Below are 12,181 nucleotides of genomic sequence, written 5' to 3' on the forward strand. Positions count from 1 at the left end.
GCAAAAAAAAAAAAAAAAAACTACAATGAGGTATCACCTCACACCGTTTAGAATGGGCATCGTCAGAAAATCTACAAACAACAAATGCTGGAGAGGGTGTAGAGTAAAGGGAACCCTCTTGCACTGTTGGTGGGAATGTAAATTGATACAGCCACTATGGAGAACTGTATGGAGGTTCCTTAAAAAACTAAAAATAGAATTACTATACGACCCAGCCATCCCACTACTGGGCATACACCGAAAGAAAACCATAATTCAAAATACACATGCACCCCAATGTTCATTGCAACACTATTTACAATAGCTAGGTCATGGAAGCAACCTAAATGCCCATCGATGAATGGATAAAGAAGTTGTGGTACATATATATAATGGAATATTACTCAGCCATAAAAAGGAACGAAACTGGGTCATTTGTATAGATGTGGATGGACCTAGAGACTGTCATACAGAGCGAAGTAAGTCAGAAAGAGAAAAGCAAATATTGTATATTAATGCATATTTGTGGAATCTAGAAAAATGATACTGATGAACCAGTTTGCAAGGCAGAAACAGAGACAGAGATGTATAGAACAAACATATGGACACCAAAGGGGGAAAGCAAGGGGGGTGGTGGGGTGGTGGTGGGATGAATTGGGAGACTGGGATTGACATATATACACTAATATGTATAAAATAGATAACTAATAAGAACCTGCTGTATAAAAAAATAAAATTCAAATTAAAAAAAGAAGCGAATGACACAAAGAAGTCTGCTAACAAGGCAAGAAAATTGCAATTAAATTACTACCTTTGTGATTGTTTGGGGAGACTTAATTGACATTGCATGTTACATAAATAGGGATAATAAATGGCCTGGGGATTTTTTTCCTCCTGGTTTCTTTTTCAAGGATCAAAAAATATTTTCAATAATTTGCATTCTTATGTATCATTAAGAGGAAAACGGGAATGAGAGAAACAGTATTGGAGATTGCATGTTTTTCTTCCTCTGTTAACTCTGATGAGTAATTTTCTCTGGTCTGAAATCCATTAGTAAAGAAATTTGCAGGTAATAAAAAATAAAATAAGATCAGCATTATGGCAGAGTGTTGCATAAAGGTGACGGCCATTGAAAATATAATTCTAGGAATTATAGAAGCATCCCAAGATGTAATGTGAATTATTTTCCAGGAACTCTAAACTTGGGTCTTATATGAACCTTGAAAACAAAATTTGTTTTGTAGTTACGAGCTGTGAGTGGATACACAAAACTCTCACAAGTCGTGCAATCGTCCTTGACTAGCCAGTTTCAGCAAGCTCACCTTATGTAGCATATCTGCAGGAGCATTGCTACATGAACTAGGGAAGAAAACCTTCACTTATAAGCCTCGACCACAACACAAAAGATGAGGAGGAGCAGGGTCATTGCAACAGCTGCTTTATAATTCATTACAAGTAAGTAGACACAAGATTCAAGCAAAGACTGACTGCAATATATATAACATCATACCTTTGGAAAATCTTTCTCTCAGTAATAGTCAATGAGTTACAATGTGATGGAGAACAATCTCTTTAGGATGCCCCTTATTATATTAAGGATTTTTTTTTTCTTCTAAACAATTTAGTCTGCTACAATCCTCTTGAAGAAAATGTTATATTGAAACCAAACACTACTTTGCTGGCTTTTCATTTTACGAAGAATTCCAAACTAACAACTTGAGTGAAGGATCATCTTATGTTTAACAATATTGATTAAGCCCATAAAATTTTATGTTTAAATAAATTAAAGCCATAATAACAGAAGGTTTCCAAGATCACATGGTATTATTGTTGGAGAGGCAAATCTTAGATATTCTCTCACCAAAACTATATTTACATGAGGCAAATGTTTTTCAACCACACTGTATTATTTGGCCCCAAATACCTTTTTTCAACCTCACTGAGACTTGTCTTGGCAAACAAGAAGGTAAAACAAGGAAGCCAAATGGTATATCAGGATACCCTCAAAAGTATACAATACCAGGAATTATAAAGGACAGTGCCTGTAATTTTGGTACTGCAATTTTCCCCAGTAAATCCAGATGACAACCCTATTTTTCATTAGTATCTGTATTCTTAAATTCCAAATTAAGTCCTCTTAGTTGAAAAATTAATGATAATCTCATCTATTAAAAAATTAGGTGATAGTATAAGTAGGCCTAAGTGCACATACAATCACACAGAATCACAAATAACTATGAAAGAAACTGAACCCATTTTTTCTGATGAAAAACTTCCTCATGTGCAAATTTTCATTAATGTCCATATGTATTAAAAATTATAAGTCGTCTTAGTAGGATTAATTCATGACTGATACATAAAGTCTTCAATAGGATTAAAATTATTTCAAGGCCACTAAGTCACTAAAAGGAAAAGCCAGGATGGTTAGTGAATTTAACAATACCAAATTTTTCTGAAACAAATCAAGGATACTGTATCACATAATCTCCTCGTTCCCTTTGATTATTGGTCTGTAATTTTACCTAGGAATTTTGCTGAAAATTATAGAGGAACCAAAAACTGGACTTTGACATTCAAATTCAGATTTGAATATGCTCAAAAGAGAGCATATGCTGTTATTCACTACATTTGAGAAACTTTTTAAAAAATAATGACTGAAAATTCTCATGATGAATCTAAAAAGCAAACTGTCCTTTTTCTCTTTCTGTTTTTATATTCTACTAAAATGTAAGTGCATATGTGTTCAATACATTATTTGTGGTAGTTAAAAAAGGAAACAGAAAACCTAAAACAAAGAAAGCAATAAAATCACACTTACTAGTATTATCTACAACACTCAATGTTTTTAGCAAGTCAAGGTGAAGACATTGGGGAATGTGAATGCTGACTTTTTAGAAAATCAAAAATTAAAGAAAAGAATGAGCTGGAAAGGCAGAGACACAGTCATGCCACAGAGACTTCTCAGGATGCCAGGCGAGACAAACAAAGCCCATGTCATCTAAGAACAAGGAAAAAAGTCCATTTAAACTCAGCCACCCACAGTGAAAACAGCAACTGACAATGGATTATCAGAATAGATGTTCATTAACCTGCTAACTAGGAAAATTATATTTTGCTATATTGAAAACAGGAAAGTATATTGTTAGAACTTGTGATAGTTTGATCCACCAGTTTGTGAAATAAATACTTATATACATTTCTCATTTTTATTGAAGTCTAAGCATGTTACCATAGGGAGATAAAAAGGGTTATGTCACTAATGCTGTTTTTGCAAAAAGAAACTTCCTAGCTTTTATTAAAATAACTACATATTTTCATTCCATCCCAAACTATATACTTTATATGTGACTTAGAAAGAAAAAGTTAGAAATCTCTGGGTACCTCAATAAACTATAGTATAATCTCCAAATCTTTACTCATTAATTTATTCTGATGAGCCTTAAGGTTATGCATGAGTCAGCTGGCTGAATTGTGTGAAACAGTGGATAGTACAGCAGGAAGTCTGAGGCTGACATAGTTAACTGTAGATGTTAACGCCTCACTGTGGATATTTCCGTGATCACATCCATTCTGATTTTACTTTGTGCCTCAAGATCTCCTAGAACTGGAGGTGTAATGTTTATACATTGTTTTGAGATGAAAAGTATATCCAAAGAGAAGATATTACCGTACCACAGAAGCATCCACCTGAAGCTTGCCAAACAATGTGGACAAGACTGAGGGAGGTGCTAAATGGTTATGCCAACATTATCTCACCTTGAAGTGTGAGCATGTAAGAATCCACACTTAATCCCCTAAACACTTCCTTCAATAAATTAAGAAAGCTTGACAGTTTAGCTAATTTATTTTCTTTTATTATTTCTTTATTCCAATTTTATCTGTACAATTTTTACTATGTTGGACTTTTCAAAAATCTTTTAACATTACTTATCAGATACTTTTAATTTAGAAAGCCCTGATATCTTTTCCTTTGTATCAACTGTGTTCACAAAAAAACTCTCAGAAGCTAAATGGATATTTCCCTGAGAAATGCAATTTTAAGGACATATATCAATATTTATATCTAATTTTTCATCAAGTACATTTAGATGCAGAAAAGTTTTTCCTTCTATCTATAACCATAAAAGATTAAAGATATATTCATTTTGAATCAAGATGAATGAATAAAGATACAGATCCTTCATTTTACTAGGATTTGTTGGACTGGTTCATTAATAGATTTTTGAATTTTAAAGTTCTTACCAAAGCAATTTTTATCCCTTAAAAAAAAATAGACAGTTTAATAACAGTTTAGATCAGTTTCTGTTACCAAAATGACTTTGGAGTTCCACGTAAGTGGAGTCAGACAAACTATGTTTTTTAACCCATTTCAGGGGTGCTATTAAAATATACCATGGCAACATCAAGATTGTACTTTCGATCTGTTTCTCAGAGAGTTTTTCTATCCACAATCCAGTGTTTGAGATAATTCCACACGGACGCTCTAGTCTTCATAAGAAACAAGCCTAGATAGAGGAGAATTTTTTTCTTGAGAATTGACTGAGATCAAGAGAGACTGAGAGAACTCTTGTTTTCTTTCTCTCATTGTCTCGATTTTTCAGGCATTATGTCTCTTCACGAAATTTACTAGCTGGGTTCCAGTGTTTCCTTTGCTGGTTATTATCAGAAATATTTATTTAAACAATGCTCAGCAATTATTTATATACAATATTGCATCTTAAAAGCCAGAATAAGAAGATGTAATGGAAAAGAATCAGAAAAAGAATATATATATATGTATAACTAAATCTTTGCTGTACACCTGAAACATTGTGAATCAACTATACTTCAATTAAAAAATAAATTAAAAAAAAGGAATAAGTGAAGGTAAAATTTTTTTTAAAAAAGATGTGGCAAAAAGAACACTGATGGGAGTCTGGAAACCTCTTCCCATTTGGTTTCCACTGAAACAAATTGTGTGATTCAGAAACGATCCTCACAACCTTAGCATAAATTAATGGAATTGACTAGATAAATTCCAATGAAATTAAGCTCTAAAACCCTATTCCAGAACTAAAAGGTTAACAATAAATCAATAGCAGGTGGCTGAAAAGTCACTCTGGAAATTTAGAAACTAAATTTCAAATTACAGAGCTGTTCTTGAAATCACAGATATACTGGATGGTATAAAGTAAGGGAAGAGCAAGGAGAACCATGTAAAATTTTCTCAGGGTAAGACCTGACAGAAATGTGCATAATTCTTGCATTTCCCACATCTAAAATTTTGGTCAATTAGAAAGACTATGGTCAAAAAGGGCATGTAGATGGGGCTTCCCTGGTGGTGCAGTGGTTGAGAGTCCGCCTGCCGATGCAGGGGACACGGCTTCGTGCCCCGGTCCGGGAAGATCCCACATGCCGCGGAGCGTCTGGGCCCGTGAGCCATGGCCACTGAGCCTGCGCATCTGGAGCCTGTGCTACGCAACGGGAGAGGCCACAACAGTGAGAGGCCCGCGTACCGCCAAAAAAGGGCATGTAGCTTAGATATTAGCACTCAATTAATAAGAGAGAAATGGGAAAAAATGAATTCTAAAAATGGGGCAAAAACTTTAACTTTCCCCTTGCTCCATCAGCCCCAGTGATGCCACACCAAACAGTTTTAAAAAATTAATTAGAAGTAAATAGTTGTAGTTATTAGACAGATGTCCCTGAGGAGGATTTCATGGTACAATCTCAGTAGACAAAAACCTAAAGGACCTTGCTAGTATTTTATCCTAATCAGTCTTAATGGCCTCTCAACCTTCTTTCAATGGCCTTAGTTCAAAAGCCAAACATCTAAATGGCAGAACCATAAAGAATTAGTGAAATGTTCATTGGATTAAAAACTAGAGGGAAAAAAAAAGCTGTTAACATTTTTCAGAAAAAAAAAAGCCATTTTAGGTCAGTGGCTTTGAAATGAATATTTGCTCTTGTTAGGGGCTGTCTTGGTAGTCACTGCCAGATCCCATACCTGGCACAGTGTTTGGTGCATGGGAAAAACCCAGTAAATGTTTGATTGATGAACAGACATGCTAAATAGGCTTTATTGGAGTCAATTCTTTCCCTGCTTTCTGGGCAAGTGGTCATTAACGTAAATGACAAACAGTGGTCTGGGGAATAGTTTATTTAATCTCTTGCTGTAGCTCTTTCTCCAGCCTCTCAACAAGCTCTGATGTTGCTCTCTGCACCTTCCCTGACCATACATTCCTGGAGTCTCTATATCACCAGTATTACTCAGGAGATAAAATATCTAAAATAATAAGTCCTTTGACCAGAATGTCAATCAAACCTCAAAGCCCATGGAATTTAAAACTTTAGGGTTGCCGGTGCTGAATATTTTGTGATTTTTTTTTTCCTTTCTTGCACTTAAAAAAAATTCTATGTGCAGGTACAAATAAATATTCCATAGATACTTGTTGGATAAATGACTTTACAGTGCATACTGTAAGCTGTTTGAGGAAAGATTTTATGAAATTTGGTTGGTTGCCACAAAGCCTAAATGTTTTGTGATTCATTCAAACTTTTACCTTGTGCCATATCAGATAAAGTTTTATGAGTTTATCTACAGAAGGAAGAGCTTCTTGTCAAACACAAAAATAGGGAGCAGAGAGAAAGAGGTGGAGTTTCCTTACTGAAATCAGACGTTAACATGCTGTGTTCATTATGAACCCTCACATTCAATAAAGTTGAGAATGCCAGGGTACTGGAGCAGAGTTTTACTGAATATCAAAACAACCTGCTTTAGCAGACTTTGTGTTCTGTCTTTTCATTTCCTGTAGGTGGTTAGCTCCTGAGTTGAACTAAATACCAAAGTCTCTGATTAGAGGTAACTGGTTTCCTTCCTGACACTGAAAATGTCAAAAAGTAAGCTGCCTCTGGATGGACCTCACTTTGAAGCTTATTTGTGATGATTCCAGTTAGTTCTAAGGTGGTAAGAATTAGAATATATTATATTTTGTTTTACAGATTCTTTGAAGTTTCTTGCTGGAGCTTATTTTTAAATATCCTCAGTCTTTTGTTTTATATTCATAAGCAAATTGATTTCCTCACTCCTGATTCTATCTTACCAATTTTTAAATTATTTATAGTTACCTGTTACAATTAACAAGAAAATTGTACCTGATCTAGTCATATTTTTATGGAAAACTTTGTTTCATCATTCTATGAACTTCTACCTAAATTGCAAAATTTAAATTGGTCATAAAATGTTTTCTTTTTATCTTGAAGGAGTTTAAAAAGAAGAAGCATGTATGAAGAAGCTACTGATACTTTATTTTTTCTTTTCAGATAGAGTGATCATGTGTATACAATTTTTATCCTGTGCAACTCCAACGATAAAATTCCTAGGATTGATAGGGATTTGGGAAGAAAGAGTGGATAAAACTTACAATCATTTGGGATTTAATTAAGTCACATTTTCAGCAGGTGTTCTAAATAAATACAATAACAGTAATAAATATTATTAGCATGCAAGATAGTGCCTGACTAGAGGCGGTAAACATTAGATAGAGTTTGAATAAAGGATTATAAGCTCGGTATCACAGAACTTTAGATAGGAAAGTTACCTAAAAAATGTTCTTGTCCAATTCCTGAGTTTTACAAGTGAGAAAATTCAGTTTCAGGAGAAGAAAGTGTTTCAGGTTAAACGGTCTGTTAGTGGCATAGTTGAGGCAACATTCTATGTCTTCTACTTCTGATTCACTACCTTTAGTCTCTGTTTTTTCTAGATATACCAACTGAAAAACAAAAGTGACTACATGTATTGAATTATCCATATAATTATTAATTTAAATAGTACAACTTAACCTTGATCTACAAAGTTATACCTGAACATACTTTGAATAGCGTTGTGAATTTTGTAGATCATGTTCAATTATTTATCGCTTACTCAAAACTTGTTTCCGTTGTACATGCCAAATTATGACAATATAGAAAGTAGAAAAGAAATGGAGAACATCCACAACTTCTACCATTACAGTACACACTATGCAATTTTTACTGCTAGTACTTATTCATGCTTACATATGTTCTGAAGTTGTAATGATGAGGTAATATGATGTTTGTTATGTTTTATTTAATTAACATTATATCATGACATTTTCATGTTATTACATAATGTTCATAATGACTACTTTAGCAACTGCATAGTATTTCTTTGACTTGCTTTGATATTTATTCAGCCATTTCCCTCTTGTTGAACAATTAAGTCACCTCCAATGTAACTGTTAATAACACTGCAGTGAATTTCTTCATTCACATTGCTTGTGTATGTTGTTTTTCTTTAAATTATTTTTCTGTGGGTAAATTACAAACTATTGAATTTTGACTGGATATGAGTATTTAGGTATCAGCAGGGCTCATAGTGCATTTTGCTAAATAGTTTTCCAAAAAGGCTACATCATATAACTAAAGAATAAAGTCATCTAGGCTGTTGATTAAATAGAACAGTCCCACTTTTACCAGACATGGACCGTGAAAACAATAGAGAAGCCACAGTTAGGACTGGCCTTGTGTGCAGAAGGGTGTCCAGAAGTCTGCACAGATAATGTACATGACAGTCCCTAGAAATGAAGCCCAGTAGTTTTCCGGAAATCTCCAACAATGTAAATTCTCAGTTAGTGCCTTCTTAAGGAACTAAGATTTTTAAGAAAGTCAAAAGACATTTGTAGACCAAAGAAGGGTAAAGAATTAGCTAACACATGTGCAGAGTCTAGTTGACATGATTAACACCCATCACCAATCAGGTACACTTAGAGAAAATAGCCTTAAGGATTCAAATAAATACTAAGAAGGAAGAAGTTGAGCACATGAGACTCTTTTGCCTGTTGAGTGAAAGAAAATAGAAAATTGGCCTTAAATCTCTCATCCATCATAAACATGTATTCCCTATACACACACCCCACCCCACCCTCAATCCGATACACACACACACACACACACACACACACACACAGGTCAATGAAAAGACCATGCTTTTCTTTTTTTTCCCACAGACTTACTGTTTGTTTTCCTCCAAATGGCAATGGCAGAAGTAGATTGAGTTACTTAGGCAGAGTTCTGTGTTAGAACTGTGAACCACCTTTTCGTCCTGCTTTTTTAATAAAAAGGTTGCTTATGTTTCAATTCAATCTCTGTGGCTATTGCTATTGAGTAAACCCCTTTACTCCAACCTTCTGGGTGAAAAAAGACCATGCTTTTTAAATTTCATGAGTTCTTTAGGACTCAGACCCAGGACTCCCAGGGCTGTGGTGATTGACTTGCTCATTATTGCTCAGTATTTTTTTTCCTGGTATATGGAGCTACACAGCTACCATTTACTGAAAAGCTGCTATCTCCCAGCCACTTTCTTGGATGCTTTTTGTTTAGGATATCATTTAATCCTCACAACAACTCTATATAGTACCATTTATTTCTCTCTATTACATATGTGGAAATCAAGGCCCAGAATCTTTAAGCAATTTGCATGAAAACACAAGTTCTGAGTTATGCGGTGGCAGAGCCAAGATTCACCCTTCTCTGATTGATGCTGTTCTGTGAAGTGCCTCTCAGTGCAGCACAGACAAAGTGAGGGGGGCATTTCTACCTGAATATGTTAACATTTCTGGGATATTTTGGTTCTCTTGAGATTTTTCTATTCATAAAAGTTGAAAAACCTCTCAGTTACTTCTTTTTCTCAGAATGTCAGTCATACTGGATATTTAATCTGCTATTAAATGTATGTCCAGAAGAATACCAATGGGAACCAAAATAGTGGTACGAAATGAACTCTGTAATGTTTAATGAAATGTTATAATATTTTGAGTTCAATCTTCATGACTAAAGTCACGACAGATATTCCAAATCAGCAGCTGTGTTGCCAGTGGAATCTCAACAATATTAATTCAGATTTGAACAACCACGCTTGATTTATCTCTTTAGATTCAGGTCCCATAAAAACTAAGGATGAAGTCTCCTGACTGAAGTCTTTAAATTTAATTTCTAAAAAGCAATTAAATCTGATAAAGTGTTTGGGTCTGAGAAATTTTGGTGAAGGCAAAGAATGAAACAGGAATATACCTGTGTCATAACACAGCTACCTTATAACAATTCTCCTCCTCAAGTAGTTAAGCTGATCTCTCAGCAAATCCATTAAAATTACTCACAAGAATTTAAGTATGTACTATTAGTCAGAATGATCTTGGTACAGAGTTAAAAAACATTATTCCTTTCCCTGCTTTGAAATTTTCACCCAAAGAAGGATTAGATGAATTCTAAGTTTTTTAAGTTTGTAGAAGAATTCTACCGCAAATTTAAACTCAAGAGGAAAACACTTTAGATGTATAATTAATATATTATTAGTGAATATTTGGGATAAAAAAGTTTCATACTTAGAAATGCCAAAGAAAACCAATTTATGTCTATTATAGGTGGAAAGATACTGGCCATAAATATATCTTGAACTTTTTACTGTGGCAAAAGAAATTTTACTACATATTCTGCCTGCCTTTACATAGGTAGTTAAACTCTATATAATTATATAGTTAGAAACACAGTTATATAACAAATTAAGTCCTGGGAAAGGGAAAAAACATGATTCCGTGTAGATACACACAGCCCTCAAAATTTGCTTGCAAATGGTTTGGCTCTTAAACATAATTTCTCACAGAAAAATATTTCAAATTATAGCCCCTCTCCACCTGAAACCCACTGAATGCATAATTAAGTTGAAATGTGGTTATTATATTTGAGACAGAGCTCTTTCAGGGAGGAAGGAGGCAGAGGACACACATTTACTTCTTTCCTTTAGGGCTGGCTATGAATAAAATATTGTCATAGACAATATTTATCAGGAATCTTTTATATTCTTTCATCTGTCACCTGAATTTTGCCTGCTGCTCAGTTTTTGGTGTGTGCTATACTCACTTCCTGTTTTAAACTACACTTATTGGCACACTACCCAGGACCAGCCTACCTCCCAAAGGACTTTGCACCTCAAAATGATCTCCCTCCCCTCTTGTCCCTACTGCAGTGCCTTCCATGTAGAAGGCACTCAATAATTACTCATTGAAGGAATGAATGAAATAAGAAACATACAAAGTAAAAGAGAAAAGATGTGGTTTTGATCCTTTATAGCCTCTTCACTTTCCCTATATTTACATTGTTTTCCAAGTTTCATCCGTTTGTTGTTTTGCACAATGGCTCCCTTGGAGGTGAGAGCTTGAGTTCCAACAAGTGTGGTAAGGGTAGGGTGGAGGACAGCCGGGCACATGTTTTATGCAGATTTTTAGATTCAGTGTTAATGGAAGGCTCACCTTATCTTTAAATGATGAGGCTATTGTAAATAGCGAGGCTACAAAGCTCAAGAGAACATGGTGAATCACGATGACAAAAGGTAAGCACACAGTGGTAATGTGGTGTAGAGATTCCAGACTTGCTTCACGTGTGTTCCAAGCAGTGGCGGCATCTTAAAGCAGCCACATCTCTGTCCTATCCAACACATAGAGAGCCACAATAGAACAGTGCAGCTACAGTGCTTCTGCTTTGCAACAGTGGTTCACAGCCAACGATGCTCAATGCTCAGTGTGGCTCCCATGGTAACTCATGGGCGAGGTGCCTCGTTAGGCCCTTCCTGTGCTGCATACCTATCTCATTGCTAAGCTGCTTCTGGTTGAAATCCCATGCACATGCTCTTGTATGGTCAAAAGGAGACTTCCTCTGTACAGAACTCACTCAGAGCCCGACATGGGCACATGGCAGGCTGCTGGCCAAAATGTGCCCGCTAAGCCGCTAACAAATGAATCATGAATCTGGGTGACTGGAGAGACAAATGTTTACCATGGAATGGTAACAAAAAGTCTGGGCTTTTTGCCATTTAGGAAAGAAAAAAGAGTATATAAACTTTCTTATCCTTTCCTGTATGGAGGTCTAAGAAGGTACAGGGCATTCAGTTCAGTCTTTGGACAGCAAGCAAAGTGACAATAAATGAGACTTTTTAGAGATTCACAGTGAAATACACATGTATATGTGTGTATATATATATATATATAAAATTTTCTTTTTTTGTGATGACTGGTTTGCTTTACCATAAACCAGAGTAGGATGTTGTTATTACAATTTAGCTCTTTCCTATTCCAGCCCTTCATTGTTTAAGGCTATAGGGAAAGCAGGTTGTGCTATTAACTCATTGAACACCAAGAATGAGGGCAGA

This window comes from Delphinus delphis, chromosome 14 (assembly GCF_949987515.2).
Source record: "Delphinus delphis chromosome 14, mDelDel1.2, whole genome shotgun sequence".
Classification (NCBI taxonomy): domain Eukaryota; kingdom Metazoa; phylum Chordata; class Mammalia; order Artiodactyla; family Delphinidae; genus Delphinus; species Delphinus delphis.